The 27,786-nt window shown below is 42.3% G+C and overlaps 1 long non-coding RNA gene across 1 annotated transcript; it reads left to right on the top strand.

Moving 5' to 3' along the window:
• Window positions 1–3,924: 3,924 nt before the first annotated feature.
• On the top strand, window positions 3,925–21,611 carry LOC125446779 (uncharacterized). The gene is made up of 4 exons (XR_007246467.1): window positions 3,925–6,357; window positions 11,069–11,236; window positions 20,514–20,641; window positions 21,253–21,611. It is a non-coding gene; the product is annotated as an uncharacterized LOC125446779 (long non-coding RNA).
• Window positions 21,612–27,786: the final 6,175 nt, after the last annotated feature.

The following is a 27,786-nucleotide window of genomic DNA, read 5'->3' as shown; positions in this document are numbered from 1 at the left end:
TTCTCTCCACAGATGCTGCCAAACTTACTGAGCTTTTTCAGCATTTTTTTGTCCAAGATATACAGTGGGGTTCCCCCTTAATGGCTGAAGCCTGGGTGTACAGGACACAATTTCAACATTTGCAAATGACACTAAACTTGGAAGTAGTATTCATTGTGAAGAGTATTGTGATAGACTTCAACAGGCCACAACTAGTGGAAAATTTGGCAAACAAACTTTAATGCAGAGAAGTATGAAGTGATTCATTTTAGTTAGAAGGAATAGAGACAATATCATATAAATACATTTGGAAAATATGATTAGATTCCCTACAGTGTGGAAACAGGCCCTTCGGCCCAACAAGTCCACACCACCCCTTGCAGTATCCCACCCAGATCCATTCCTCCTAAATTCCACACACCCCTGGACACTATGGGCAATTTAGCATGGCCAATCCACCTAGCCTGCACATCTTTGGACTGTGGGAGGAAACCGGAGCACCCGGAGGAAACCCACGCAGACACAGGGAGAATGTGCAAACTCCACACAGTTACACGAGGCTGGAATTGAATCTGGATCCCTAGCACTGAGGCTGCAGTGCTAACCACTGAAACACTGTGGCGCCCCAATGGGCATGCTGAAATAAAAGGATCTGGATGTTTCTGGGCACATATTGATGAAAACAGTGGGGTAAGTTGACAAAGAGGTGGATGAATACAAGTGGCACCTTAGGAGCAGGAAAACTGATGTTTCGGGCCTAGACCCTTCATCTAGGGGCAGGAAAAGTTTGATTTAGAAAGCTGTGCAAAATCCTGGCCTTTATAAATAGCGGTTTAGAGCACAAAAGCAAGAAAGCTGAGATAAGCCTTTATAAGACACTGGGCCACCCTAAACTGGGATATAGTATACAATTTTGACCACCACATTTTATCAAATAAACGAACGGAGGGTGCAGATAGATTTAGGAGAATGGGTTTTGTGATGACCGAGCGTCTTCAATAATGTAGACAGAGTGGAGAAATTGGGTCTGTTCCATTCTGAGAAGGTTGAAAGGAGCTTAGCTAGAAACATTCCTAATCATCAGGGGTCCAAACAGACTTGATGGCAGTGGTTTACCACTGATGGAAGAGTCTACAAGCGGAGGACATTGATGTAAGAGAGATAATGGGAACTGCAGATGCTGGAGAAGCCAAGATAACAAAGTGTGAAGCTGGATGAACACAGCAGGCCAAGCAGCATCTCAGGAGCACAAAAGCTGACGTTTCAGGCCTAGACCCTTCATCAGAGAGCAGGACATTGATGTAAGGCGTTTTACAGGTGAAGCAATTAAATGGGAGAAAACTATTTTAACGCCACCTGCGAATCTGGAATGCTCTGCCTGTGAGTGTCGAAAGGAAACTGAATATTGGATATGCACCTTAAGAAGCAAACTATTACAGGGTTATGGGAATAGGGGAGAGTGAGAGATTTTCCCTCTGGCAGGGAGCTGATGAAGTCAGTGCGCTGAAATGCCTCCTTCGCTGTACCTGTTCTGCGATTTGTTCACGCGCTTCCACGTGTAAATCTACAAATAATATTCCCAAAAGGACCTGCAAGTTAAAAACAATATGATGAATATAAAACAAAAATCATTTTTCACACGTACCATCTATAATGACCCACATTTTGTGTCTTATCAACAGAATAGTAACAGTTCGGTACGTAGGAAATGTGGAACTTTTAAAAAAAACTTACACGGCCAGAAAAAGATATCAATGAGGAAGGACTTCCATGGGAGGAAAAAAAATGAATGAAAACTGAGTAGATTGGGAAGCCCACCAATAGGAACAGGGTATTAGCTGAGCCAATCAAGTCGCTGAAAACGCAGTCATGTGAGCTTCAATCTCAATTTCCCTCCAGTTGAAATGTATCAAGAAAAATGAGCCTTTCTGACCCCCCCCCACCCTCGTTACAATTTAAACAATTCTCGATCGAATTTTTGTTTGTTCCGGGCTGCTGTTTGGAATAGTTGGAGAGTATTCTCTGTTGTTGATATATCTTTCATTCGTGTTGTTAGTTAAGGCCTATTTCGGCTTTAGTGGGCGCTACTTCAACCGTGCAAGTTTATTTTGGGTTCCTCTCGATTGGTGATGTCCCCTGTCAGTCACGGGGGGGGGAGTTTTTTTTGCAGCAGAATGTAGGTAAGCCGCTCTGTCCTTCCCTTCGTAGTGGATTCACCCCGTGTACCGACCTATTGTGTGGCAACTTTACAGCACCAGCTCATCCGAAAACTAGGGCGTGCGAAGTAAACCCAGATCAATGCAAACCGCAAGCCTTTGGGCTTAGAGTTAACGTGGTCGATTTATGCTGGTTTTGTGTTCTATCAGCACCACAGCCCTACCTAACCCATCCGCGCCAGCGGCAGATGTCTCAATGTCACTTAATGAGCTACTTATTTTGAAGTGGAATCTCTGTTGAAATGAACGACCCAAATTTCGCACAGCAAGCTCCCACAAACCAATGTGATAATGATCACGTATATGAAAAAAATTTTAAAAAAAGAGAAAATGCTGGAGAAGGTCTGGGGGCGTCTTTGGAGAGAGAAAACAGAGTTAACGTTTCAAGTCGGATAATGACTTCTTCAGGAAAATAAAGAACCGAAAGAACTCCGGGTGCTGTAGATCAGGAACAAAAGCAGAAGCAGCTGACGAAGGGTCACCGGACTCAACGTTAACTCTGATTGTTTTTTTTCTCTTCACAGATGCTGCCAGGCCTGCTGAGCTCTTCCATGACTTCTTCAGAGTTTTATCGGACTCCAGGCATTACTCTTGCTCCACAGATGCTGCCAGACGTGATCAGTTGCTTCACCGTTTCTGTTTTCGAGTCACAGGTTTACAGCACGGAAACAAGCCCTTCAGCCCAGCTTATCCCCTGCGCAGTTTTCACAATTTAAACTGATCCCTTTTGCCTGCATTTGGTCCAGATCCCTCCATATCTAGCCCGTCCATGTAACTGTCTGAATGGTTCCCAAATAACAAAATTGTCTCCTCCATTACCTTTGGCAACCCGTTCCAGGCACTCACCACCCTCTTGTAGAAAAAGGATTGTCCCCAGATCCTTCTGTATCTCTCTCCCCTTTAAACCTATTCTGACTAGTTTTAGACTCCCATACCTTGGGGGAAAGTTTTTTGGCTATCAACCTTATCTATGCCTCTCATGATCTGAAACCTCTATAAAGGTCGCCCCTTAGTCTGCTGTGCTCCAGTGGGAAAAGTCCCCAGGCTGTCTAGCCTCTCTTTATAACTCAAACCTTCCATTCCAGGTACCGTTCTCATAAATCTTCTTTGCCCTCTTTCTAGTTTAATAATATCCTTTCTTTGGTAGAGTGACCAGAACCATATGCAGTATTCCAAACGTGGCCTTGACAATGTTTTGTACCACTGCAACAAGATGCCCCAACTTCTACACACAGTGCTCTGACTGAAAGCTGCCTTCACCACCCTGTCCACCTGTGACTCCACTTTCAAGGAGCTATGAGCCTGTATCCCTAGATCTCTTTGTTTTATAACACGCCCCAGGGCCCTACCATTAACTGTTCAAGTCCTGACCTGGTTTAACCTGCCAAAATGCAACACCTTGCATTTATATAAATTAAGCTCCATCTGCTGTTCCTCAGCCCACTGGCCCAGTTCATCAAAGTCTCACTGTATTCCCAAATATTACAAACTATACATTCTAAATTCTAATCCAAATCATGTTCGTAAATGACATAATAGTGGAGCCAACTTTATATTTTCATTTTGTCTTCCAGCATCCACAGTATTTTGTTTCCATCTGTTTTTGTCGAATTGATTGAGCAACAAATATCACTGAAGACACTAGGAGAGCTGTTGTCTTCAAAGAAATGCAATGAAATCTTTTACACACACACACCTCCCCCCCCCCCCCACCCACCACCCACCACCACCACCTGCACCCCCCAGGCAGAAAAGGCCTTGGTTTAATATCTCATTCCAAAGACAGCAGCACACCCTCTATACTGCACTGCAGTCCTAACCTAATTCCTTAAACTAGCCTCTGATCTTTGAGAATGTATGTCAGTGTATCGCTCTACCTACATAATTTTCTGAAGGGTCTCGACCTGAAACGTCAGCTTTCCTGCTCCTCTGATGCTGCTTGGCTTGCTGTGTTCATCCAGCTCCACACCTTGTTATCTCACATAATTTTTAACATTAGATCATACAATTGTTACAAGTGAGAAGCAGGCTATTCAGCCCAAAATCTCTTGCACCAGTTCTCGGAATGATTAATTCATTTCTTCCTGTGACCTTGTTCATTCATTCTTTATCTGGTAATGTCCCTCTCTGCTGTGTCCAGACTCCTCATGATTTTAAACACCTTGATCAAATCTCCTCACAATTCTCCCAACTTCAACTGTAACAGGGATTCCTTATCCCAGGATCAATTCTGAAATATCTTTCCACATTCTCTCCACTGTCTTCATAATCCTCTTAAGACATGGTACCCAGAAATGGAAACAACCCTAGTTGAGGCTGTCCTAGATTAAGATAATTTCCTCAATTTTGTAGTCTATGCCCTTATTGAAAATACCCACATTCTGTATTAAGTGTTGTCTCTTTATCTATCGTACCACCTTCAATGATTTCTGTGTACTTATTCCACCTCTGTGCCTCCTTTAGAATGATACCCTTTTTTAAATAAAAATGATTCTCCACATTCTCCTTCCAAACTTAATCACTTTACCATATTTCTCTGTACTCCATTCCATCTGGCACTTGCCAATGCACCATCTTGTCCATGTGCTTTTGAAGTTCTGTGCAATTTTTTGTTTCATTGTTGACAATGCTTCCAAGTTTTGTACTAATTGCAAATTTCAAAATGCCCTAAATGCTAAGGCCTTGGTCATTTATATAAATAGTGAAAAGCAATAGTTCTGATGTCAACTCCTGGGGATTACTACTGTCAAATATCCACTAATCACAGCTCTCTATCTCCTGTCACTCAGCCAATTTCATACAGATGTTACATGTCTCTTTCACTCCATGATCTCTAACTTTGCTCACAAGTCTGTGTGGCACTTCACTAAAAGGCTTTTGCACATTACATCAGCTTTCATTGTTACTTCATCAAAAAATTCCTGCATGTTAGTTGAACTGAAACTGCCCTTGAACAACTTGTATTGGCTTTAATGAACTCATTTGTCCAAATGATAATGAATTTTGTCCCAAATTGCCTTATCTAAATCCTTCCCAACAAATGAGGTTATACACTTTGAGTAAGGTAAGTTCTAACTGTCCCGCTATTAACTAGGAAGGTTAAAAATAGGATCAAATTTAAAGATAATGAATATAATTGTGCAAGGACAAGTGACTTGTCAGAAGATTTGATGGAACATATAAAAATCAAAGGATGACTTTTAAGAAAAAAGAGAAAAACTTGAGTATAAGGAAAAAGCAAGCTGGAAATATAAAACAGACGGTCAGAGTTTCTACAAATATTTAGGAAGGAAATCGGCTAACAAAATGAGTCTGGTCTGGATAGTTAATTCAGAATCAGGAGATGGCTGATGAATTAAATAGATATTTTGCATTAGTCTTCATTATTGAGGATATATGTAACATCTCAGATGCAGTGATAAATCACAATAGAAGGGAAGGAGGAAAATCGTAGGGAAGTGTTACTGAGTAAATGGTTGGTACTGTGGCTCTGCAGTAACTGGGTCCCGATCAACTTCTTCCTGGGATTTTAAGTGGCTAGTGAGAAAGCTAACGGATTGATTTTAATTCTCCAAAGCTCCTTAGATTCGAAGAATGACCCATTTGCTTTAAAAATAGCAAATCTATGTTAAAATCTTTCACAGGGAAAATGTTAGAATTATTATGGAGCGTTTGTCTTATGAGGAGATGTTGATTGGGTTGGGACTGTATTCTCTGGACTTTAGAGGAACAAAAGTTGACCTTGCTGAAATGTGCAAAATTTTTAGAATCTCAGATTTTCCTTGTCCCTTTCTGCTCTTTGGCTACGACTATCCCAGTCTATATTTGGGCACCTCACATTGATTATTATAATTACTGTACAAAAGCTGTTATTTGGTAGTACCTTACAGAACTTGAATCTTGCTGAAAAGAGAACCGTGTTTGCAGCTTCTCATCTTGTTCTCAGGACTAATGCAAGAATGCCATATTTAAAATGATCATAACAATTTCAGCACGGGGGGAAAAGAAGACAGCTGATTAGTTGGAAAACTGACTCTGACCAAGAATTTGTTTCTCCTGTAGAATAAATCACTGTATAATCCTTTCCCCTCTAATTATCTTGCAGATGTGAATATCAGCATCTTTACTACTGGTTGGTGACCTATAGAATACACAAATCATTGTAAATATACTTTTTAAAAATTTGTTCCTTATCTCTAGTAGGTTGTGTCCTTGATTACTGTGCCCCTGGCATTCTGATGTTCTCCTTAATCAATGCCACCTCCAGTTGTCTTTTCCTGTAATTTCTAACATTTCTGAATATCTTTCATTCATTTGTACTGGCTAAGTCAGCATGTATTGCCCATTCCTAATTGCCGAAAGAACAGTTAAGAGTTTACTGCATTGCAGTGAATCTGGAGTCACATATTGGCCAGGCCAAGCAAGGATAGCATTGCCTTCCCTAAAGGGAAACTGGATGGGCTTTGCCCAACAATTCACAATAGTATTATGGTCATTCGAGGTTTTATTGAATTCAAATTCCATCATCTACCATAGGGGGAATCCAACTCAGGTCCCTAGAACATTACCTGGAATAAAAGTCTTGCGATAATACCACTGGGCCATCACCTTCCTCGTTTATCCTAAAATCAAGGATTATTGAATATCCAACCACAGCGTTGTATTTCCCAATTGTTCACAAAGTATATCCATGATTTACAACTGGGCACCAAGTGTAATATCTCCAAATTTGTGAATGATACGAAGCTAAGCAAGAAGGTGTGTTGTGAAGAAGGTGAAAAGCAGTGCAAGAAGATTGGGACAGGCTTAGTAAGTGGGCAAGAACATGGCAGATGGAATATAATAAAAATGCGAAGTTATGGTAGGAGACACAGAAGTGCAGAGTTTTTTTTTTAAAAAGCAAGAGGTTGGAAAGTGTAGATGTATAAAGGGACCTAGGTATCCTTGAGAAATCACCAAAGGCTAATGTGTAGATAAGGCACTCTGTTAGGAAGGCAAATGGTATATTAGCCTTTACCACAAAAGGAGTTGAGTACAACAGTAGTGAATTGTTGCTTCTATTGTATAGGTATTTGGTTAGACTACACCTGGGATATTGTGTGGAATTTTGGTCCCCTTATCTGAGGAAAGATATTAATGTCAGAGGGAGTGCAATGAATGGTAATGTTTTGAGTTTGATGAAAGGTCACTGGATTTGAAACATTAAGTCTACTTTTCTCCCTACAGTTGCTGCCAGACCTGTTGAGTTTCTCCAACACTTTGTTTGAGTTTGAGTTTCAGCATTCACAGTGTTATGTTTTTATTTAAGATTCCTCATTTGTTCCTGGGTTGGTGGGACTGTCCTGTGAAGAGAGATGGGTAAGCTGGTCATGTATTCTCCAAAGCTTCAAAGAATGAGATGTGATCTCATTGAAACCTACAGAATACTTCGAGATAGACAGGGTAGATGTAGGTTAGATGTTCCCCCTGGCTGAGAAATCTAAAACCAAGGGGCACAATTTAAAAATAAGTGGGATGCCATTTAGGACCAGGATAAGGACAAAATTTTTTTAAAAAACGGGGGGATGATAGATCTTTGGCATTCTCTGCCATGGACGGCTATTGAAGCTCAGTCTTTGAGTATGTTTAAGTAGAGATTGATAGAGGAGCAGGCTTGATGGGCTGAATGGCCTACTCCTACTCTTACTTCCTGTAGATGGTTCCGCTATAACGCGATCGTTGCATTCCTGTGAAACATTGCATTATAAAAAATTGCACTATATAAGTAGTGGGGTTGGGGCAGACAACCAAAAAAAGAAATCACCTAAATCGCTCCAAACTCAGTCAAAAGCCAAATACACAAGAATAGCACAATTTGAATACATGTTTAATTCATACCTAATAATTAAGTTTAACCGCTTACCTTGAAAACATGTCAAGATGACTGGATGGGGGTGGAGACTGTACTGTACCTTTTCACAGAAAGCACTTCACAACAACAAAGCCCACAAAATGACTGTGTGATGCTGGTGCAGAGATTCCTTTGGCACTAACATTGTACATACTCAGGATAAAGCCCGTGAAACAATCATGTAATGTCGACATTGACTCCTCCACGTCACAATGGAACTGCGTTATAGCCAACACAAGTTTGCATTTTAGAAACAGCGTTCCTCTATTTATCAATTGCGTTACAGGCAATTCGTGTTGACGGAGCACGCATTGTAGCAGAACCGACTGTAATTGCTTTAAACGCAGGGCAGAAAAGGTTCGCTTGACTCATCATGGAGATGGAGGTCTCCAGGTTAAGTTTATATATCCATTTGAGTTTGACATAAAGAAACAGAAGATCTTGAGGACACCTGATAGCCTACCACTATCTACCCTATTTCCTCTTGTAGGAGAGACTAAAACGCAGTCATGTTTTTGATTTGATTTACTATTTTCATGTGTACTGAAATGCAGCGATCGTAGTTTTAGAAGAGTGTCTCTTTGAAAGCAATGACAAAAAGAAGTGTCTTCTCTCAGAGGGTCATTAGATTATGAAACTCTCTTCCCTCAAAGGTAGTGGAGATTGTGTCATTAAATTTATTTAAGACTGAGTTCGGTAGTTTTTTGACGAACAAAGGAGTCAAAGATTTTCGACGGCACTGCCCAGTATTTCAATTTTATACAACTTATTCATTTTTAAAATTTTTTTAGATATGGTTGCCAATCTCCCTCCCAATTAGTTCAAATCTCTTCATCCCCATGAAATATTTTGTAAGGACCTAGGTCCCAGTCCTGTTGAAGTGCAACCTGTCCCTTTAGAATTTATTTGTTTTGCCCAGAACTGGTCCAAAGCCCCAATAATCTGCAGCCTTCTCTCCTGCTCCATGCTGAAGTCATGCATTGAGCCTCTGAGTCTTCCTGTTAACTAGCCTGGATAATGTGTGGCACTGGGAATGATCCGTGGATGACCCTGTGCCTACCCCCACCCCCCGCAACTCCTCCTCGCACCCCCCACCACCTGAAGACCCCCTTTCTTCTGTTGTTGATCCCTCCTTACAATGGTCCCCTCTCAAGAACTCTACCCTCCCAAATCACTGCTCCAACACCTCAATACTCCTGCTGTTTAGCTATTGTCTCAGACTTCATCACTCCTTCAAAATCCCAACAGCCTCCCTGTTGCCACCTCTCTCATTCACCTACAATGGGCTCCTCAAGGCATTTGGTACTATGAGGATGTAGACAGGCTGGCTGAACCAGTGGCTTTGGTTGCAGACATCGGCAGTGCACCTGTGAAGCGCTGGTGTTCTGCCCTGCTTGTTATTTACATCCCTCGTTTTGCTGGGGGGTTGGATGGCATCACATCCAGTTCTGTTTTTGAGAGGTTTGTACACAGGGTCTAATTCAATGTGTTTGTTGGAGTTCCGATTGGAACACCAGACCTCCAGGAAATCCCTAGCGTGCTTCTGTTTGCCTTGTGCGATTGAGTGCGTTGTTCCAGTAGAATTCGTGTCCCTTGTTGTCCGTGTGTAGTGAGACAAGTGAGAATTGGCTGAGTCTCTGGGTGACTAGTTGGTGTTTGTGTATCCGTATTATCAGTTTTCTCCTGATTTAGCCCTTGTAGTGTTTCTCACAGTATGGTATTTGCAAGGTATGTTGTATATTGTTAGTTTTATTGATTGTGGGTACGGTGTCATTTACGTTCGTCAGTAGCTGTCGCAAGGTGGTTGTTGGTTTGTGGGCTACTCTGATACCTAGGAGTCTGAACAGTCTTGTGGTCATCTTTGAAATGTCCTTAAATGTACGGTAGGGTGACGAGCGAGTCTGGCCGTGTGGTGGTCTGTCTGCGAGGTAAAAGCAGATTGTGCTTTTTGAATATCTATTCCTTTTGAAGGCCTCATTTAGGTGTTCCTGATGGCTTTGTGCAGTTCCAAGTTACTGCAATGTGTTGCGGCTCGTTTAAATAGTGTTCTGATGCAGCTTCGTTTGCGGGCATTGGGATGGTTGCTGGTATAATTGAGTATCTGGTCTGTCTGTGTGGTCTTTCTATATATGTTGGTCTGGAGTTCCCCGTTATTTTTGCGATCCACCATTATGTCCAGGAAGGTTAGTCAGTTATTGTTCTCTTCTTTTGTGAATTTTATCCCAGTGAGGATGTTGTTTGTGTCGGTGAGTTTCTTCTAATTTTGTGTGTGTAATAACCCCGAAGGTGTTATCTACATTATCAGACACAGCGTTGGGTTATATCATGGGGAGCATTGTTGGTTCTAACCTTTGCATTGCTGCTTCTGCATTCAGTCCTGATGCTGGGGATCCCATTGGTGTTCCATTTGATTTGCATCTATATGCCGTTGTTGAAAGTGAAGTAACTCTGCATTTCCAATGGCTAACTCACCCAGCTTGCACCTCCCTGAACACTCTGGGTAATTTCCCATGGCCGATCCACCTAACCAGCACATCTTTGGACTGTGGGAGGAAACCGGAGCACCCAGAGGAAACCCACGCAGACACAGGGAGAATGTGCAAACTCCACACAGACAGTCGCCCGAGGCTGGAATCGAACCCAGGTCCCTGGCGTTATGAAGCAGCAGTGTTAACCACTGAGCCACTGTCTCCACTCACCCTACAACCAGCCCCACACCCTTGAGCTGTGTGCTCTCCTACCTTTGGCTTCCTGAATATCCTTGATAGCCACCATTGGTTTTGTTTGCCGGGACCCTAAGATGTAGGATTCCCTCCCTCTACCTCTCTGACCCTTGACTTCACTTTCCTCCTTTAAGATGCTCCTTAAAAGCTATTCCTTTTGACAAAGTTTTTAGTCATCACCTTAATATTCAGTGGCCCAGTTTTTTTTAATGTTTCTGTAAACGAAGGCACTGTATAATTTTTCTTTCTTTTCTTCACAGCTGTCTTTAGTTAACTCGCAGAAACGAGGGAGCCATCGGGTATAACTTCCGCTGCCAACTAACCTGAAGGGGTGATGTCACCAGTGATCCAGACATCGAGGCTGATGCTTGGGGAGAGTGGGGCACGGACCCTGGTTCAAATCCCACCATGACCGCTGCTTTAACAACGTTAATATCTAGAATTTGAACAATTCAGTGACAATGATGATGGAAATGTCATTGATGGTTTTAAAAACCCAGCTGGTTTTACTACTGTTCTGAAAGCCCATGGTGTTGGATGTAGTATTGTATACTACAAGATTAATCTAACTAACTCAGAACAGGTGCATTCAGAATGGCAACCTGTAACTATTGTGCAAAACTATACAAGGTACGAGTGAGACCACAACTGGAATTCCAGGAGTAGTTTTGTTCTTCTTACGTAAGGAAAGAAACACTGCCTTTGGAGGCAATCCAGAGAAGGTAGACCATGTAGGGAGGGGTTGCTTTATGAAGAAAAGTTGAGTAGGTTAGGTCTGTACTCATTGGAATATAGAAAAGAAAACTTATTGAAACAGACAAGATTCTTTAGGGTCTTGACAAGGTTGTATTCTCTTATGAAAAGGCTCTAGGACCGGAGGGCATAATAATTGAAGTAAGGAGTCACACATATAAAACAGAGATGAGGAGTGAGTTCGACTCTTGGAGAAATCCTTTACTGCAAAGGGCTGTCGAGTATATTCAAGGCTGCAATAGACAGATTTTTTTAATCAGTAAGAGAATCAAGGGTTATGGGGGGGCGAAAAAAGGCAGCAGAGTGGAGTTGAAAATTATTGGATCAGCCATGATCTTGTTGAATAGCACAGCAGTCCTGATGGGCTGAATGGCCTACTTCTGCTCCTATCTCTTGAGTCCTTTAGGGAAAGAAACCTGTTGTCCTTATCTGGCTTGGTTTACACGTGACTCCAGACCCACAGCAATGTGGTTGACTTTGGTATGGCCGAGCAAGTTATTCACTTCAAGGATATTTGGGGTTGAACAACAAATGCTGTTAGGCCCGCATGAAGGAATACTACTCTGTTTTTCCTCAAATTTACAGTCATAGAGTCAAATAGAAATCCCAAACTGATCCAGTCCTATTTGCCAGCATTTGGCTCATATCTCTCTAAGCCCATCCTATTCAGGTGCCTTTTTCAATGTTATAGCTGTACCAGCATCCACCACTTCTTCTGGAAGTGCATTCCATGTAGGCACTCGCCTCTCCATGAAAAAGTTGTCCCTTGGGCCCCTTTTAAGTCGTTCCCCTCTCACCTTAAACCTTTGCTGTCTAGTTTTGGACTCTCCTCCCCTAGGAAAAAGACCTTGGCTCCCCAGCCTAGCCAAGCCCTCATGATTTTATAAACCTCTACAAGGTCAACCAGGGAAAATAGCCCCAGCCTATTCAGCTTCTCCCTATAGCTCAAACTCTCCGATCCTGGCATCCTTGTAAATCTTTTTCTGCACCCTCTCAAGTTTCACAACACCTTTTCTATAGTAGGAGAGCAGAATTGAATGCTGTATTTCAAAAGTGGCCCTAACCAATGTCCTGCACAGCTGCAACGGGTCTGGGTGGGATGCTTCAAGGGACAGCATGGACCTGTTGGGCTGAAGGGCCTGTTTCCACACTGTAGGGAATCTAATCTAATCTAATCCTTACATTCCATTCTCAGGAGGTGTATGAAATACCCAATTCAATCCTATGTAGCCTGTGGACACAGGTTTGATTCCTTTAAAAAATCTTTTCAGTGTTAGTGGAATGAGCTGGAGGGTCGGATGATTTCTTGATAACACTACAGTTTAAGACAGGCCCAACAAAGAGAAGAGAAGTTTGCTTTCATTCTTAAAATCTATTTATTCACAGGATTGTGGGTGTCATTGGCTGGGCCAGTATTTCTTTGGCCACTGCTAATTCACAGAATCACAGAAATGTTACACATCATTCAGTTTATCATGTCTGTAGAGGCTCTCAGACAAGCATCTTTACCTATTGTCAATCTCCAGCTTTCTCCTATACCTATCAAAATGATTATCAATTGAGTGCTTCAATTGAATCCTTCTCCACCAGATTTCTACTTGGAGCATTGTAATTTTGGACTTTGGAAAGTCAAACGAAGGTAGTACTTGGAGGAAATGATAAGGTCCTGAGCAGTGTTGTGGAACAGAGGGACCTTGGAGTACAAGCACATAGTTCATTGAAAGTGGCATCACGGGTGGGCAGGGTGGTGAAGAGGCATTTACCACGCTGGCCTTCATTGGTTGAAGCATTGACTACAGGAGTTGGGTCGTTATGTTACAGTTGTATAAGTCGTTGGTGAGGCCACACTTGGGAGGATTGTGTACAGTTTTGGTCACTCTGTTACAGGAGAGACATTGTTAAACTGGAAAGTGTGCAAAGCAGATTTGAGGATGTTGCCAGGACTAGTAGACCTAAGTTATAGTGAGAGGTTGGCTAGGATAGAACTTTCTTCCTTGGAATGTAGAAGAATGAGAGGTGAACAAAATCATGAGGGGCATGGATAGGATGCATGCATATAGTCATTTTCCCAGGGATGGGGAATTGAAAACGAGAGGGCATAGGCTTAAGGTGAGAGGGAGAAGATTTATGAAGGACCTGAGGAACAACTTCTTCATGCAGAGAGTGGTGTGTCTGTGGAATGGTTACCAGAAAAACTGGTTGAGGGAGGTACAACAGTAACATGGATGAGAAGGGTTTAGAGGGATATGAGCCAAATGCAGGCAACTGGAACTAGCCAAGTGGGCACCACGGTCAGTTTGGGCCAGTTCGGGCCAAAGGGCCTGTTTCCATGTTGTGTTACTCTATGACTTTACTTACTCTGTAAATTTGTTTTCCTTGCATCGCCTGTACATCATTTTAAAGAAACTCCCTCTTGTTATTCCTTTTACGAATGAAAACAGCTTGTCCCTATCTACTCTGTCCAGCCTGCTTATGATTTTGAAAACCTCTACGAAATCTCCTCTTAGCCGCCTTGCCTCCAAGGAGAACAGTCCTCAACTTCTTCAGTCCATTCTCATCACTGGGGTTTGCCCAGAAATGAGTGAAATTGCCACTGAGAAGCTGGGCGTGAGCTACCTTTTTGAACTGTTACAGTCTATGTGCTGTGGGTTAACCCACAATGTCGTTGGGGGAGGTGGGAATTCCAGGATTTTATCCCATTGACAGTCAAGGATTGGGAATGTATTTCCAAGCCAGGATGGTGAGTGGCTTTGAGGAGAACTTGCAGATGGCGGTTTTCCCATGTATCTGCTCCCCTTGTCCTTCTGGCTGGCTGGTAATGTAGGGGATTGTGGCAACCAATCTGCAGGCAGCAACGCAGTGCGATCGTGACCAGATGTTCGATTGTGTGATGTTTGTTGGAGAATAAATAGTTTCCGCAGCGTTAGAGGAAACTCTCAAACGCTCCTCTAAAATTCAGCCGGGGAGATATTTGTATGTGACCTCAGTGTACAGGCAAGGCTGTGCTTATTAATAACTCCACCAACAGGCAGTGAGGAATATTAGTGATGAGGTCTCTGCAGTGAAACCTGAAACTGCAGCTTCCAAACTTGAGAAGTGAGAATTGCTGCTAACTCACCCACTGGCATTTGTGACTCTACCTCCCTGAGGACAATGGACTTTCTGATCAGAGCGAAATATCAAGAGAAATGCAGCAAAGGTGGGGCAATCAGAGAGACAGAATAGGCTCGAGGGCCTGGAAAATCTCTCTGAACCCTATCCAGCTTAATAATATCCTACCTGTAACTGGACGACCAGAATTGGACACAGTGTTCCAAAGGAGGCCTCACCAATTTCCTGTACAACCTCAATGACTTGCCAACCCCTACGTTCAAAGGACTGAGCAATGAAGGCAAGCTTGCCAAACGTCTTTTTAACCACTCTGCATACATGTGATGCTAATTTCAAAGAAATATCTACCTGCACCCCTAGGTTGCTCTGTTCTAAAAGACCCCAAAGCCCTACCATCAATTATATAGGCTCTATCCTTTATTGTTGTACCAAAATGCAATGCCTCACATTCATCCAGATTGAGCTCCATCTGCCACTTTTTAATCCATTGACCCATTTGATCAAGACCCCTTTATAATCTGAGAAAACCACCTTCACTATCTGCAATGCCACCAAATTTGGTCTTGTCCACAAACTTACTAACCATGCCTTCTGTATTCTCGTTCAAATCATTTGTATAAATGACAAACAAAGGAGCACTCGGAACAGATCCCTGTGGAACACTGCTGGTCACAGGCCTCCAGTCCAAAAAGCAACCTCCCACCATTAGTCTCTGTTTCCTGCTGTTAACCTAATTATGTATCCTGTTGACAAGCTCACCCTGAATCTCTTATGATCTAACTTTACTAATTAGTCTATCATGTGGAACCTTGTCAAAGGCTTCATTAAAATCCAAATAAATATCCACCGCACTGCCGTTATCAATCTTTTTGGTAACTTCTTCAAAAAACTCAATCAAATTTGTGAGATGCTATTTTCCTTGCACAAAACCATGCTGACTATCCCCAATCAATTTTTGCCTCTAAGTGTCTGTAAATCCTTTCTTTTATAATCACCTCCAACAATTTACCCACTACCAAAGTCAGACTCATAGGTTTATAGCTCCCTTTTCCTAAACATAGGTACAACATTGCCCACCCTCTTGTTGAAGTGTGTTATAGTAAAGTTTTTTGGTGGTCTCGTTGTGATTTGATACATTTAGTGACAGCTTATGGAACAATGGGGTCTGATGATTAATGCACCCTTCCTAGTTAAGAATACAGAACAGGCTTGAAGGTAAAAGACAGAGGGAGATGGTAGAGGGTTGCTTCACAGACTGGAAGCCTGTAACTGGTGGCGTACCACAAGGATCAGTGCTGGGTCACTGCTTCTGTCATTTATATAAATGATTTGGATGTGAACATAGGAATGGTTAGTAAGTTTACAGACAACACCAAAATTGGAGCTGTACTGGACAGCGAAGAAGGTTACCTCAGAGTACAACAGGATCTTAATCAGATGGGCCAATGGGCTGAGGAGTGACAAATGGAGTTTAATTTAGATAAATGTGAGGTGCTGTATTTTTGAAGGGCATATCAGGGCAGGACTTATACACTTAATGATAAGGTCCTGGGGAGTGTCGCTGAACAAAGAGACCCATGGAGTGCAGGTTCATATTCCTTGTAAGAGGAAGTAAACAGGTTAGTGAAGATGGCATTTGGTATACTTGTGTTTATTGTTCAGTGCATTGACAATAGGAGTTGGGAGGTCATGTTGTGGCTGTACAGGATGTTAGTTAGACTACTTTTGGAATACTGCATGCAGTTTGGGTCTCCCTGAGGCATGTCGTGAAACTTGAAAGGGTTCAGCAAAGATTTAAGGGTGTTGTCAGGATTGTGACACAGAGAGAGGTTTCTCAGGCTGGGGATATTTTTCCTGGAATGGTGGAAGCTGAGGGGTGACCTTATAGAGGCTTATAAAATTATGAGGGGCATGGATAGTGTGAATAGCCAACGTTTGTGTTGTACATCTCTATTTTGTGACATCAAGCATGTACAGCTGTTCACTGAGTATTTTTAAGGCAGTAATGTCTTTTAAAGTGGCAAATCCACTTGTCTTCTAAACATTTCTTTCCTGCGTCAGATTTTTTTTCACTACCTTGAAGTATTTAAACAATAATACTCCACTGATCATGTTGTATGTAATACAGACCCAAACCACACTACCAGCTAATGAATGGAATTGCATCCTGCTATCATTTGTTAATTCTATACTGAGTTCAAGGCATTGTTTGTTAACAGTGGTAGTGGAGTAATGACTGGAATATTAAGAGCAGGAAGTTGTCTGGATGAGGTTTATTTTGCAATAGAAATAGGTACAGGTCTCATTGCTAGTTAGACACAATTACCGAGGCTATCAGAAATCAGGTATGACATATCTCACCTTATTGAGATCTCAAGTTAACCTCGTCCATTTGTAACTCAAAATTATGTGATATCATTAGATTAGGTGCAGACAGAACTAGTTTGGATTGTGAGGAAGTTGGAAAGAGGTTCTCAGGAGATTAGGACATACTGAGTAAATGTGCAAGAACATGGCAAGTGGAATGTGATGTAGGTAGGTCTGAGGTTATCCACTTTGGTAGGAGGACAGGTTTCTTAAATCAGAATCATACAGTGTGGAAAGAGGCCGTTTGGCCCATTGAGCCTGCTCTGACCCTCTGAAGGCCATTCCACCCAAACTCAGACCCCTCACTCTATCCCTGTAACTCTGCAATTCCCATGGTTAGCCCATCTAGCCTTGCACATCCGTAAACACCATCATCAATTTAGCATGGCCAACCCATTTAACCCACACATCATTGGACTGTGGGAGGAAACCGGAGCAGCCGGTGGAAACCCACACAGACATGGGGAGAATGTGCAAACTCCGCACAGATAATAAGAGTGCTTAATTTTTGTGAATGCACTTATCAATGTATGAATCATGCAAAGAGAAACTTTTTTGACAGTTTCTTATTGAGTTACAGGAAAGGTTGGGACTTTTTTCACTAAAGGGTAGAAGGTTGAGGGGTGACATTGAGATTTATAGAATCATGAGGGGCATAGATAAGGTGAATGGCGAGGGTCTTTTCCTGAGGGTCAGGGGGCATGCCTTTTTTTTTGTTAGGGTGAGAGGAGAAAGATTTAAAAAGGACATGAGGGGCAATGTTTTATTTTACAGAGTGATTCAAGTGTGAAATGAATTGCCAGAGAAAGTGATGGGTGTAGGTACAATTACAACATTTAAAAACATGTGTGTAAGGACATGAATAGGAAAGGTTTGGAGGGTTTTGGGCCAAGTGCAGGCAGGTGGGACTGGTATAGTTTGGGAACATGGTTAGCTTGGACTGGTTGGACCGAGGGGCCTGTTTCCATGCTGTACGACTCTATGCTGGGTGTATAGATTACCAATGTAATGAATGTTCTATATGTGCAGGCCATAGTTATAATTAAGAGCAGTCGACAATAATTAGGGAAATGGTTAGGCAAATATATAAAATCCAGTAAGGGCACTTATGGCACAGTGGTAGCGCCCCTGTATCTAACCTGGATGGTCCAGACAGTAGTGAGCCAGCTGGGTTTTTATGACCATTGACAGTGACCATTTGGCCTGTTTTTTTTATTGAATTCAAATGTCACTGCCTGCCATTGCTGGGATTTGAGCCCCAGGTCCCCAGAGCATTGGCCTGGAGTTCCGGGCCTGGTTTTTGATTTGTCCAGAAAATTGGCTGAACTGCAAAAGTCTGAGTCAGTTGAGATAATGTGTGGGTACTCCAATGAGAAAGCGATGACCAGCTGCATCCCACAAGGATCTGTGCTGGAATCTCAACTGTTCCCTGTGTTTATTGATGAAACTGAAGATAGAATGGAAAGTCATATTTCCACAGTTACTCATGGCCTAATGATAGGTGGCACAGTAATCTGTCTTGATAAAGTTGCAATCTGACATTCTCATTCCACTTTTAAATTAATTAGCAAGACGGTGGGAAATAGATTTTAATGTAGGCCAGTGTTTGGGGAGGTGATAGACTTGTGGTCTTGTTGCTGGACTATTAATGCAGAGTCCCAGATAATGCTCTGGGAACCTACTGGAATCCAGCTGGTGGCAGATGGGAATTTAAATTCACTAAACAAATCAATTCTGGAATGAAGGGTCTAATAATGATCAATTTTGATGGTTGGTTGGTTTGTTTGTTTTAAAACCCATCTGGTTCACTAATGACCCTTCGGGAGGAAAGCTGCCATCCTTACCTTGCCCGATCTGCGTCTGACTCCAGACCCGCAGCAATGTGGCTGACTCTCAACTGCCTTCTGGGCAATTAGGGATGGTCAATAAATACCGCTACAACTAGTGCTACCCACATCCTGTGAAGGATTAAAACAAAATGGGAGATTGTCCACTTTGCATGTGAAGGGATAGAGCAAGATACTGCTGAAAGAATTGAAAGTTTGAAATAGAAACAAAGAAACCTACGGCACAGGAACAGGCCCTTCGGCCCTCCAAGCCTGCGCCGAACAAGATCCTCTGACTAACCTGTCATCTATTTTCTAACCGTCTGTGTGTCCATTTGCTCCCTGCCCATCCATGTACCTGTCCAAATATATCTTAAAAGACGCTAACGTGTCTGCGTCTACCACCTCCGCTGGCAACGCGTTCCAGGCGCCCACCACCCTCTGTGTAAAGAACTTTCCATGCATTATCTCCCTTAAACTTTCCTCCTCTCACTTTGAACTCATGACCACAGTGGTGGTTCACAGAAATTTGGGTGACCAGAGCATAGAATCATGAAATGTCCTGTTCATAAACAGCAGATAACTTAAAAACATTGAAGGAGTACTGGCTTTCTCACCAGAGGACTGAATATAAGAGGGTTAAAGTCATGCTTCAGCTGTAGGAAGTCCTGTTTGGAGCACACCTGGATGTTCCATAAGCAGTTCTCGGTACCACACCTCACCTTAGTGAGGACATATCAGCCTAGGAGAGGATGTAATGTAGATTTACTGGAATGACTCTAGTATTCCAATGCTTAAACTACAAAGGGAATTACACAAACCGGGGCTGAATTCCATCAAATTGTAAGTGAAGGGAGATTTAATGAAAGTTAAAGGAAACAGCCAGGTACAAAGTCACTATTTCTCAGTTGGACAGTCTGGGACCAGAGTGGGGGAAACATAGTCTAGAAATGAGAGGCAGAGTTTTCAGAGATGAAATTAGAAGATGCTCCTTCACGTGAGATTTAGAGATTTTGAGTTCTTTTTCTATCAGGCGTCATTGACACTGGATCAACTGTTAATTTTAAATCAGTTTTTAAAAAAAATACTGTATTTGCCCCTAGAATCTGTAGCTAATCATTTGCTGAATCTTCATTGACCTTCACCTTTGATCCTTTGGTCCCCTGTAAAACCATCAGCTCCACGCACTTTGCTGCATCCCTATACAATTCCACTCCTCCAAGTCCAAGATACAGAGTCTTAAAATGATGATGTTAGAAGTCACATGACACCACATTATAGTCCAACAGGTTCATTTGAAATCATAAGCTTTTAGAACGCAGCTCCTTTGTAAGGTGAAGTAAAGAGAAGCACTCAGGCACAGAATTTATAATCAGAGAGATCATACAAATGGTGTGTGTGGAGTGTTGACTGTGATCTCACCAAGATTTTCCCTACACCTCCATTTCTCGCCTTCAAAAAGCCACCAAACATTAGACAGACTATCGCTTGTAGCAAAATACCCAGCCTTCAGGGCAATATCAATCACGACATGACAAAACACTGCCACAGCAACCTCTGGAAAAACATGTCATTGACATGGATACTACCATCATGTGGGAACCTGTACATGTGACTCAGCTAATGTTGTCAATCTTGTACACTGCAGGCAATGATGCCCTGAGGTATATGGGTGAGACCATGAAGACACAATGACAACTGATGAATGGACACCATGCACCAATCACCTGACAGGAACATTGTCTCGGTCAAGGACATTCAGCTTCCGATCCTTGGGTAAGTGTCTTTTGAGATACACAACTCAGAATCACCGAGCACAAACTGACAGCCAAGTAGCGTACCCATGAAAATGGCCTTGACTGTGATGTTCGGTTCATGTTAATGCTACTTGTGACCCACCACACTGTTCTGTTAACTGTAAAATCTTCCTAACTCCCCTGTTCTGACACCATCACCTTGATAACTTGTTTCAATTTCTCTACCTTAGTTAGTTTGTACAGTTTTAAGTTATTTGTTACTTTGGTTAGAGCCTCGGCATACCTATCATGTTATTCCAGATAATAAAATGTGAGGCTGGATGAACACAGCAGGCCCAGCAGCATCTCAGGAGCACACAAGCTGACGTTTCGGGCCTAGACCCTCCGAAACGTCAGCTTTTGTGCTCCTGAGATGCTGCTTGGCCTGCTGTGTTCATCCAGCCTCACATTTTATTATCTTGGAATTCTCCAGCATCTGCAGTTCCCATTATCTCTGATGTTATTCCAGCTATTTGGTTTGTCTCCAGCACCGTCTTATTTTTGTAATGATCTCTCTGCCTTCAATTATTTAGATTATATTCCGCTGTTGACACTTTATTCTTACTGTCTGATACTTCTGATCACCTGCAGAGACCTATTATTCGACCTGTTGACTCTCCACTCACACCACGTGTACGATCTTTTCATCTCTCTGATTATAAATTCTGTGTAAGTGCTCTCCTCACTTCATCTGACCAAGGGGCTGCGTTCCAAAAGCTTGTGATTTCAAATAAAACTGTTGGACTATAACCTGGCATCATGTGGCTTCGGATCTTGTCCACCTCAGTTCAACACTGGCACTGCCACTCCAAAGGATAAGGCAAAGAACTGGTTTCTGTATGTCAACAGAATAGTATGGACTGTACAAAGGATATCCAGGACCTGCTGTCATTTGATAAAACTGTTTGCTGCTCCAGGATCAAGTAATTCAATGAAATTTAAATAAAACTCTTGGCTTTTTACCTCTCCTGCAACCGGTCTTCAATCCCTGTCTCCGTTCCCTTCTGCCCTCACCTCCAACAAAATTGCACAGAAAAATATAAGGGACAGGCATTTCTGCATCTGCCAAAGAGAGTCCAGGATGGTTTCTGTGTTGCTTTTCTGGTGTCAGGGTCAGGAATGTCACTGAACGGCTGCAAGGCACCCTGAATGAGGATGGCAAACAGAGATTATGGTATGTATTGGTACAAACAACATAGGTAGAAAAAGGGATTTGGTTCTGCAAGCAGAATTTAGTGAGGCAGGCAACATTAAAAAGTAAGACCCTGTAAGATCTCTGTAAAAAGTAAGATCTCTGGATTACTTCTGCTGCCACATGCTAGTGAGCACATCAATAGGAAGTTAGTCCAGATAAATGTGTGACTGGAGAGATGTTGCAGGAGGAAGGGCTTTATATTTCTGGGACATTGGGACATTTGAGGGTGGTAGGATCTGTACAAGGTGGATGGGTTGCACCTGAACTGAAATAGGATCAATATCCAGATAGTTCCCCTGAGGAGGGTTTAAACTAAATTGGCAGGGATTGGGATCCAGAGAGAATGTTCAGCTGGTGGGAGATGAATGACCAAAATTAGACCAGATAGCAAGTCAAGGTATTTACTCAAATGCCAGGAGCCTCATGAACAAGGCAGATAAGTTGAGGGCACAAATTAAAACATGAGGTACTCATACAATTGCTGTTAATGAGACATGATTGAGAGGGGGAAAGGGTTGGCAGGTCTATGTTCTAGAACAGAAGGTCTTCAGGTGAGACAGGGAAGCAGGTAAGAGGAAGGGATGTCACAATTTTGAACAGGAAATCATTTATACCAGTAAGGAGGAATGACATCTTAGGCAGCTCCTCGAATGATTCCATTTGACTAGAACTTAAAAACCAAAAAGAATCACATTGCTGGGAGTGTACTATAGCGCCCCTAACACTTCTGAGAGAAATAGAAGAGCAGATATATAGGCATGTTTCAGGTGTGTGAAAGTAATAGGGTGGTTACAGTAGGGGATTTCAACTTTTCCAACATTAACTGTGGTAGTCATGGTGGGAAGGGTTTAAGAGGGAACACGTGGAGAGGCAGGGATCAACCAAGAACAGTGAGCTTGGTTTTGTTAAGGGGAGGTCACGTCTGACCAACATGATTGAATTTTTCAAACAGCTGAACCAGGTAGATGACGCAATGCTATTGATGTAGTCTTCTAGGACTTCAGCAAGGCCTTTGGTAAGGTCCTTTATGGGAGACTGATAGTAAAGGTGGGATCCAAGAAAATTTAGCAAATTGGATCCACAATTGGCTCAGTGACAGGAAGCAGAAGGTGATGGTTGAGGAATGTTTTTCTGACTGCAAAACTCTGTCCAGCGGGCTCCCACAGGGATCAGAGTGACGTCCTTATGTTTGCTTTAGATAAATGAGTTTGACTGGAATGTAGGAGAGTTGTTCAGCAAGTTTGCAGATGATACAAAATTTGGTGAGGTGGTAAATAATAGAGGAGAGACTTAAATTAGAACAGGTTGTAGATGGGGTGGTCAGATGGGCTGGTCAGATGGGCTAATCAATGGCAAATGGAATCCAATCTGGCGACGTGATGAACTTGGGCAGGACAGACAAGGCAAGGGAATCCATGATGAACCAGAAGAGGGGCCTTGCATGTCCAGTGGTCCCTTAATGTATCAGGACAAGGTAGAGACAGCCTTTAAGAAGATACATGGGATACTTATTTTTTTAGCTGAGGCATAGAGGAGGGCTGGTTATGCCTGAACCATATAAATCTTTGGTTAGGCCACAGCTAAAATAATGTCTGCATTTCTGGAATCCACATTATAGGAGGGATGTGACAGCACTGCAGAGGAGATTTATCAGGATGTTGTCTGGGCTGGAGGGTTTCACTTATGAAGAGAGATTGGAGAACTAGGCTTGTGTTCCTTGGAGCAGAGGAGAAGGAGATGTTCAAAATTATGAGGGACATACACAAGGTAGACAGGAAGAGACTTTCCCCCTATTTAGGTAAGGGATAGAGGGTTTTGAGATGTGAGGGAAAACTTTTCCACCCAGGAGGTTGGTGGGAATCTGGAACTCACTTGTCGTAAGGGTACTCAAGGCATCGAAGAAGTATTTAGACGAGTGCTTGCAATACCAAGGCACACAAGGCCATGTGGTGGAAAATGGGATTAGAATTAAGGGAGAGGATGGTGGCTCAGTGGTTAGCACTGCTGCCTCACAGCACCCGGGACCCAGGTTCAACTTCACCCTCAGGTGACAGTCCATGTGGAGTTTGCATGTTCTTCCCATGTCTGCATGGGTTTCCTCCAGGTGCTCCAGTTTTCTCCCGCAGTCCAAAGATGTGTGAGCTTTGTGGATTGGCCATACTAAGTTGTCCATCGTGTTCAGGGATGTGTAGATTAGGTGGGTTATAGGAGGATGGGTCTGGATGGAATTGTTTCCACGCTGTAGGAATTCTATGATTCTGATAGTTAGGTGGTTGTTTTTCAATGTTGCAGACACATTGGGCTGAAGAGTTTTTTTGTGCCAATCTTTGATATGCTGTGGCCTTTAGCCACTAAGATTAAGACCATATAAACAGCTGTCTCTGCCATGGTCCTCCCTTCCAGATTCAATGGGCCAAATTCACCTGAAGTCTACACCTGTTCAAGTCCTGAAATTGTGTCTTTCTCTAGTTTCTCTGCAATCTTCCTTCATGCCCTCCCTGAGCTCATGTTGTCCCTGAGATTAACCTCCTGCTCTCTCAACCCTATTCCCACCAAACTCTGACTAATGTCCACTTCACCTCCTCTGAAGGTGTCGGTCACTCACTTCTTTAAAATTACCATCTTCATTCCCTCCTCAAAAAAAAGCAGTGACTCCTACTGTTCTCCCACCCTATCTCCAAAGTTACAGTGGCTCCCTTTGCGACTGAATGAAGGGTGAACTCTCCTTATCTGTGGCCTTTCGTACACGAACCTCCTCCAACCTCATCTTGGTGGGTAGGATTGCTTTCACCTGCTTCCAGCTAATCATACTCAGAGAATCTCCAGGATCCACCTCTCTTCCCACTCCCACTCTGTGACCCCTGGCGACTCTGGGAAGAAGTTCTGAGGTCTTAGGAGTCAATCAGACGAAACCTCTAGCATCAGAAGACTTTGGAGGTATCAGAAACAAAGTTTAAAAAACCCAAGTTAAGCAATAATTAAGCTGAGTTAGCACCTTTAAAGGGCTCAGTGAAAGACACGAACTAAAGAAAATATAACTGAATGAATATGCAGCAATTTCTATCAGGGAATTGTAGTAATGCCACCAGAACAAGAAGCTTTTGCATGGAGATAGATGTGACTCCTCACTGAGGCTGAAGTGTCTGTGACAGTATTGTTGTGGTACAAAGGATGAATCTTTCATCTGTTGTTAATGAGATTGTTCTATTAGTTCTTGAATAGGGTGAAATAGTTCATAGAGGTGTAGAGCTGGATGAACACAGCAGGGCAAGCAGCAGAGGAGCAGGAAGGCTGACGTTTTGGGTCTAGACCCTTTTTTCTGAAAAAGGGTCTATGTCCAAAACGTCAACTTTCCTGCTCTTCTGATGCTGCTCGCCCTGCTGTGTTCATCCAGCTCTACACCTTGTTATGTCAGATTCTCCAGCATCTGCAGTTTCTACTATCTCTGAAATAGTCCATACCTTACTTCTGTGTAGTAAACTGATTTTTTAAAAAAATAAAAGTACATCTGAAGCTTGAGAATATGTTCAGTGACTGACAGCTGCGGTAAACACAAAGAATGAATGACCTATCAAGTCAGGTTTCACTTTGGGATCTGACCTTTCCAGTATTTACCATCAGCTGGGATCATAATGATAAACAGAAACATAACACGTTCACATCGACACACCCAGGAGATATCAATGGCTATGATCTGATACAAACCAGATTAAGAGTTAGACACTGTGTGCAATTACAATTGTGCATCACTCAAGGAGCAATTTGAGCAGATGCAGCTGATTCACTTGTCATAATAAACTATTGTCTGTCAGACATGCCCCTGCCTTCCACCTTGAATAATGTTTCTATTTTCTGTGGCTGTTGATGGCCTGAAATAGGAGCCCAATGAAATATCAAATTAGGATGATCCTGTGAATGTGAATCCAGTGCCTGTTTTCAAACAGTAAATAAACTCAGACATCCACTGAAACAGTTCATGCTGGATTTGAACTTGAATTGAGATACTGCATGCTATATCATGACAACTCACTGTGGAAATAAATGATCCTTCTATCTCCATTTGGCTCTCAAATCAATTACAGCACTCTATTCCCTGTCCCGTTCTAGCAGTTTCACAAAGCTAAATCCAACAGTGTCATTTATTTTAATTTTGTCATGAGATGTATACGTCATTTATTGCCCTCCCTGACTGCCCTGAGCAGCTTGGTCCATTTCAGATGGCAGTTTAAACAACATCACACTGATTCTGGAGCCATAGTATGCCAGGCAACGTTCGTGAACCAGATGGGTTTTCATGATGATCAACAATGACTTTCTGGCTGGAAATAAGCTAGTTTGATCCCAAATTAATTTATCCAAGGGCCAGACATTTAATCACCTCCACAATTCGAGCTCGAGTTGCAATTCTTCAATGCTCACACGAATCCCTCATTGTACAAACTCTAACTTCTGTTCTGTATCTTACTCTCAAAACTGTACACTTCCCAATGAAAATGTTTAGTATCTACAAATATCTTTGGGGTTTTTCCCTACCCTACATCTATCTTCTCTTCTGAGTCAAGATCACCATATCCTCAATTCCTCCACTTTTGATCTTGCAAATTGCAATACTCCAATCTCGTACAAACTTTCTGCCCCTTCAACAATCCCCATTGCAATGTAACTTTCAGTCACCTTCTCTCAACAAATGTGTGACCTGGTGCTCCAACCATCCCTGACCCTATTGGAACCTGTAGTTGTGCTTATCCTCAGGAAGCTTAAAATTTCATGCATTGGATAAGCTGAGATAAGACTTCTTGCAGATCACTCATGTTTTGAGTTATTAGCTGAGCTTGGAATTTGAATATTTCTTTATTGGAGACACCAATTACACTGGTGATATTGACTAGACTGGGCTATCTAGCAAGCTTATCGGTTGCATTGCTATAAAAACGAGTATTCTCTCTTCATGTGAACATATTAATATTTTATTTTCTAAGTCTGTGGATTGCATTCTGTTTTTCTCTTCCATTTTCATTGAAGAATCTCTAACATGTGCTGCAGTGCTCATCTCTATGCTCCCTGTCCTTTGTGTGTAGTATTCATCTCAGTCTCATTATACTGTCTAACTCTCATTGTTTTGCTTGGACCCACAACTCATTATACCATTCTGTTCACACTTGCTCTGATGACACACACTGATGCATATTTTCTCACTCTCTTCATTCAGCATCATATTCCACTATGATCTTAACATTTTTACTAAAAGCCAGAATATGGAACAAGATTCTAATCAATATGGACTGAACACGGATATGATATTTCTGTTTTATGGGATTCAGGAATGTTTGAATGTTTCATCAAAATGCTGGTGTTGGATCCTCTTTAATTCTGTTGTAACTGCAAGAAGTTCTGCTTTCTAAACATTGGATCTGATGAGAGGAGAATTCCAGGTGTACCTTTCAATTACACTTGCGAAGTGCTGTGAAGGTCACTCTCAAGTACAATATTTGTTGCCCTCCCAAGTGCCCTTGAACTGAGTGGCTTGTTAGACCATTTCAGAAAACAATTAAAGACCCATTGTCTGGGTCTGGAGTCACATGTAGGCCCGACCATTTAAGGTTTATGGATGTCCTTAATTGAAAGGACTTTTAAGAGCCAGATCTTTTTCCACAGTTAATGACAGTTTCATAGTTACCATTATTAATGGATATTGATTACCCATTAAATGGATAAAGATTTATTCATTAATTGAACTTAAATTCCAACAGCTGTCATGAAGAGATTTAAACCCATGTCCCCAAATAATTACTGTAGGCTTCCAGATTACTAGTAAAGTGACATCACGATTACCCCATTGAACCATGTCATACAAAGTGAAGAAGTCTATTGGATTTGAAGTATTGACCCTGTTTCTGTCTACACAGATGCTACCTGATTTGCTAAGTTTC

This window comes from Stegostoma tigrinum, chromosome 36 (assembly GCF_030684315.1).
Source record: "Stegostoma tigrinum isolate sSteTig4 chromosome 36, sSteTig4.hap1, whole genome shotgun sequence".
NCBI lineage: Eukaryota > Metazoa > Chordata > Chondrichthyes > Orectolobiformes > Stegostomatidae > Stegostoma > Stegostoma tigrinum.
Note: the sequence above shows the minus strand (reverse complement) of the source record. Positions and strands in the feature narration are given on the sequence as shown.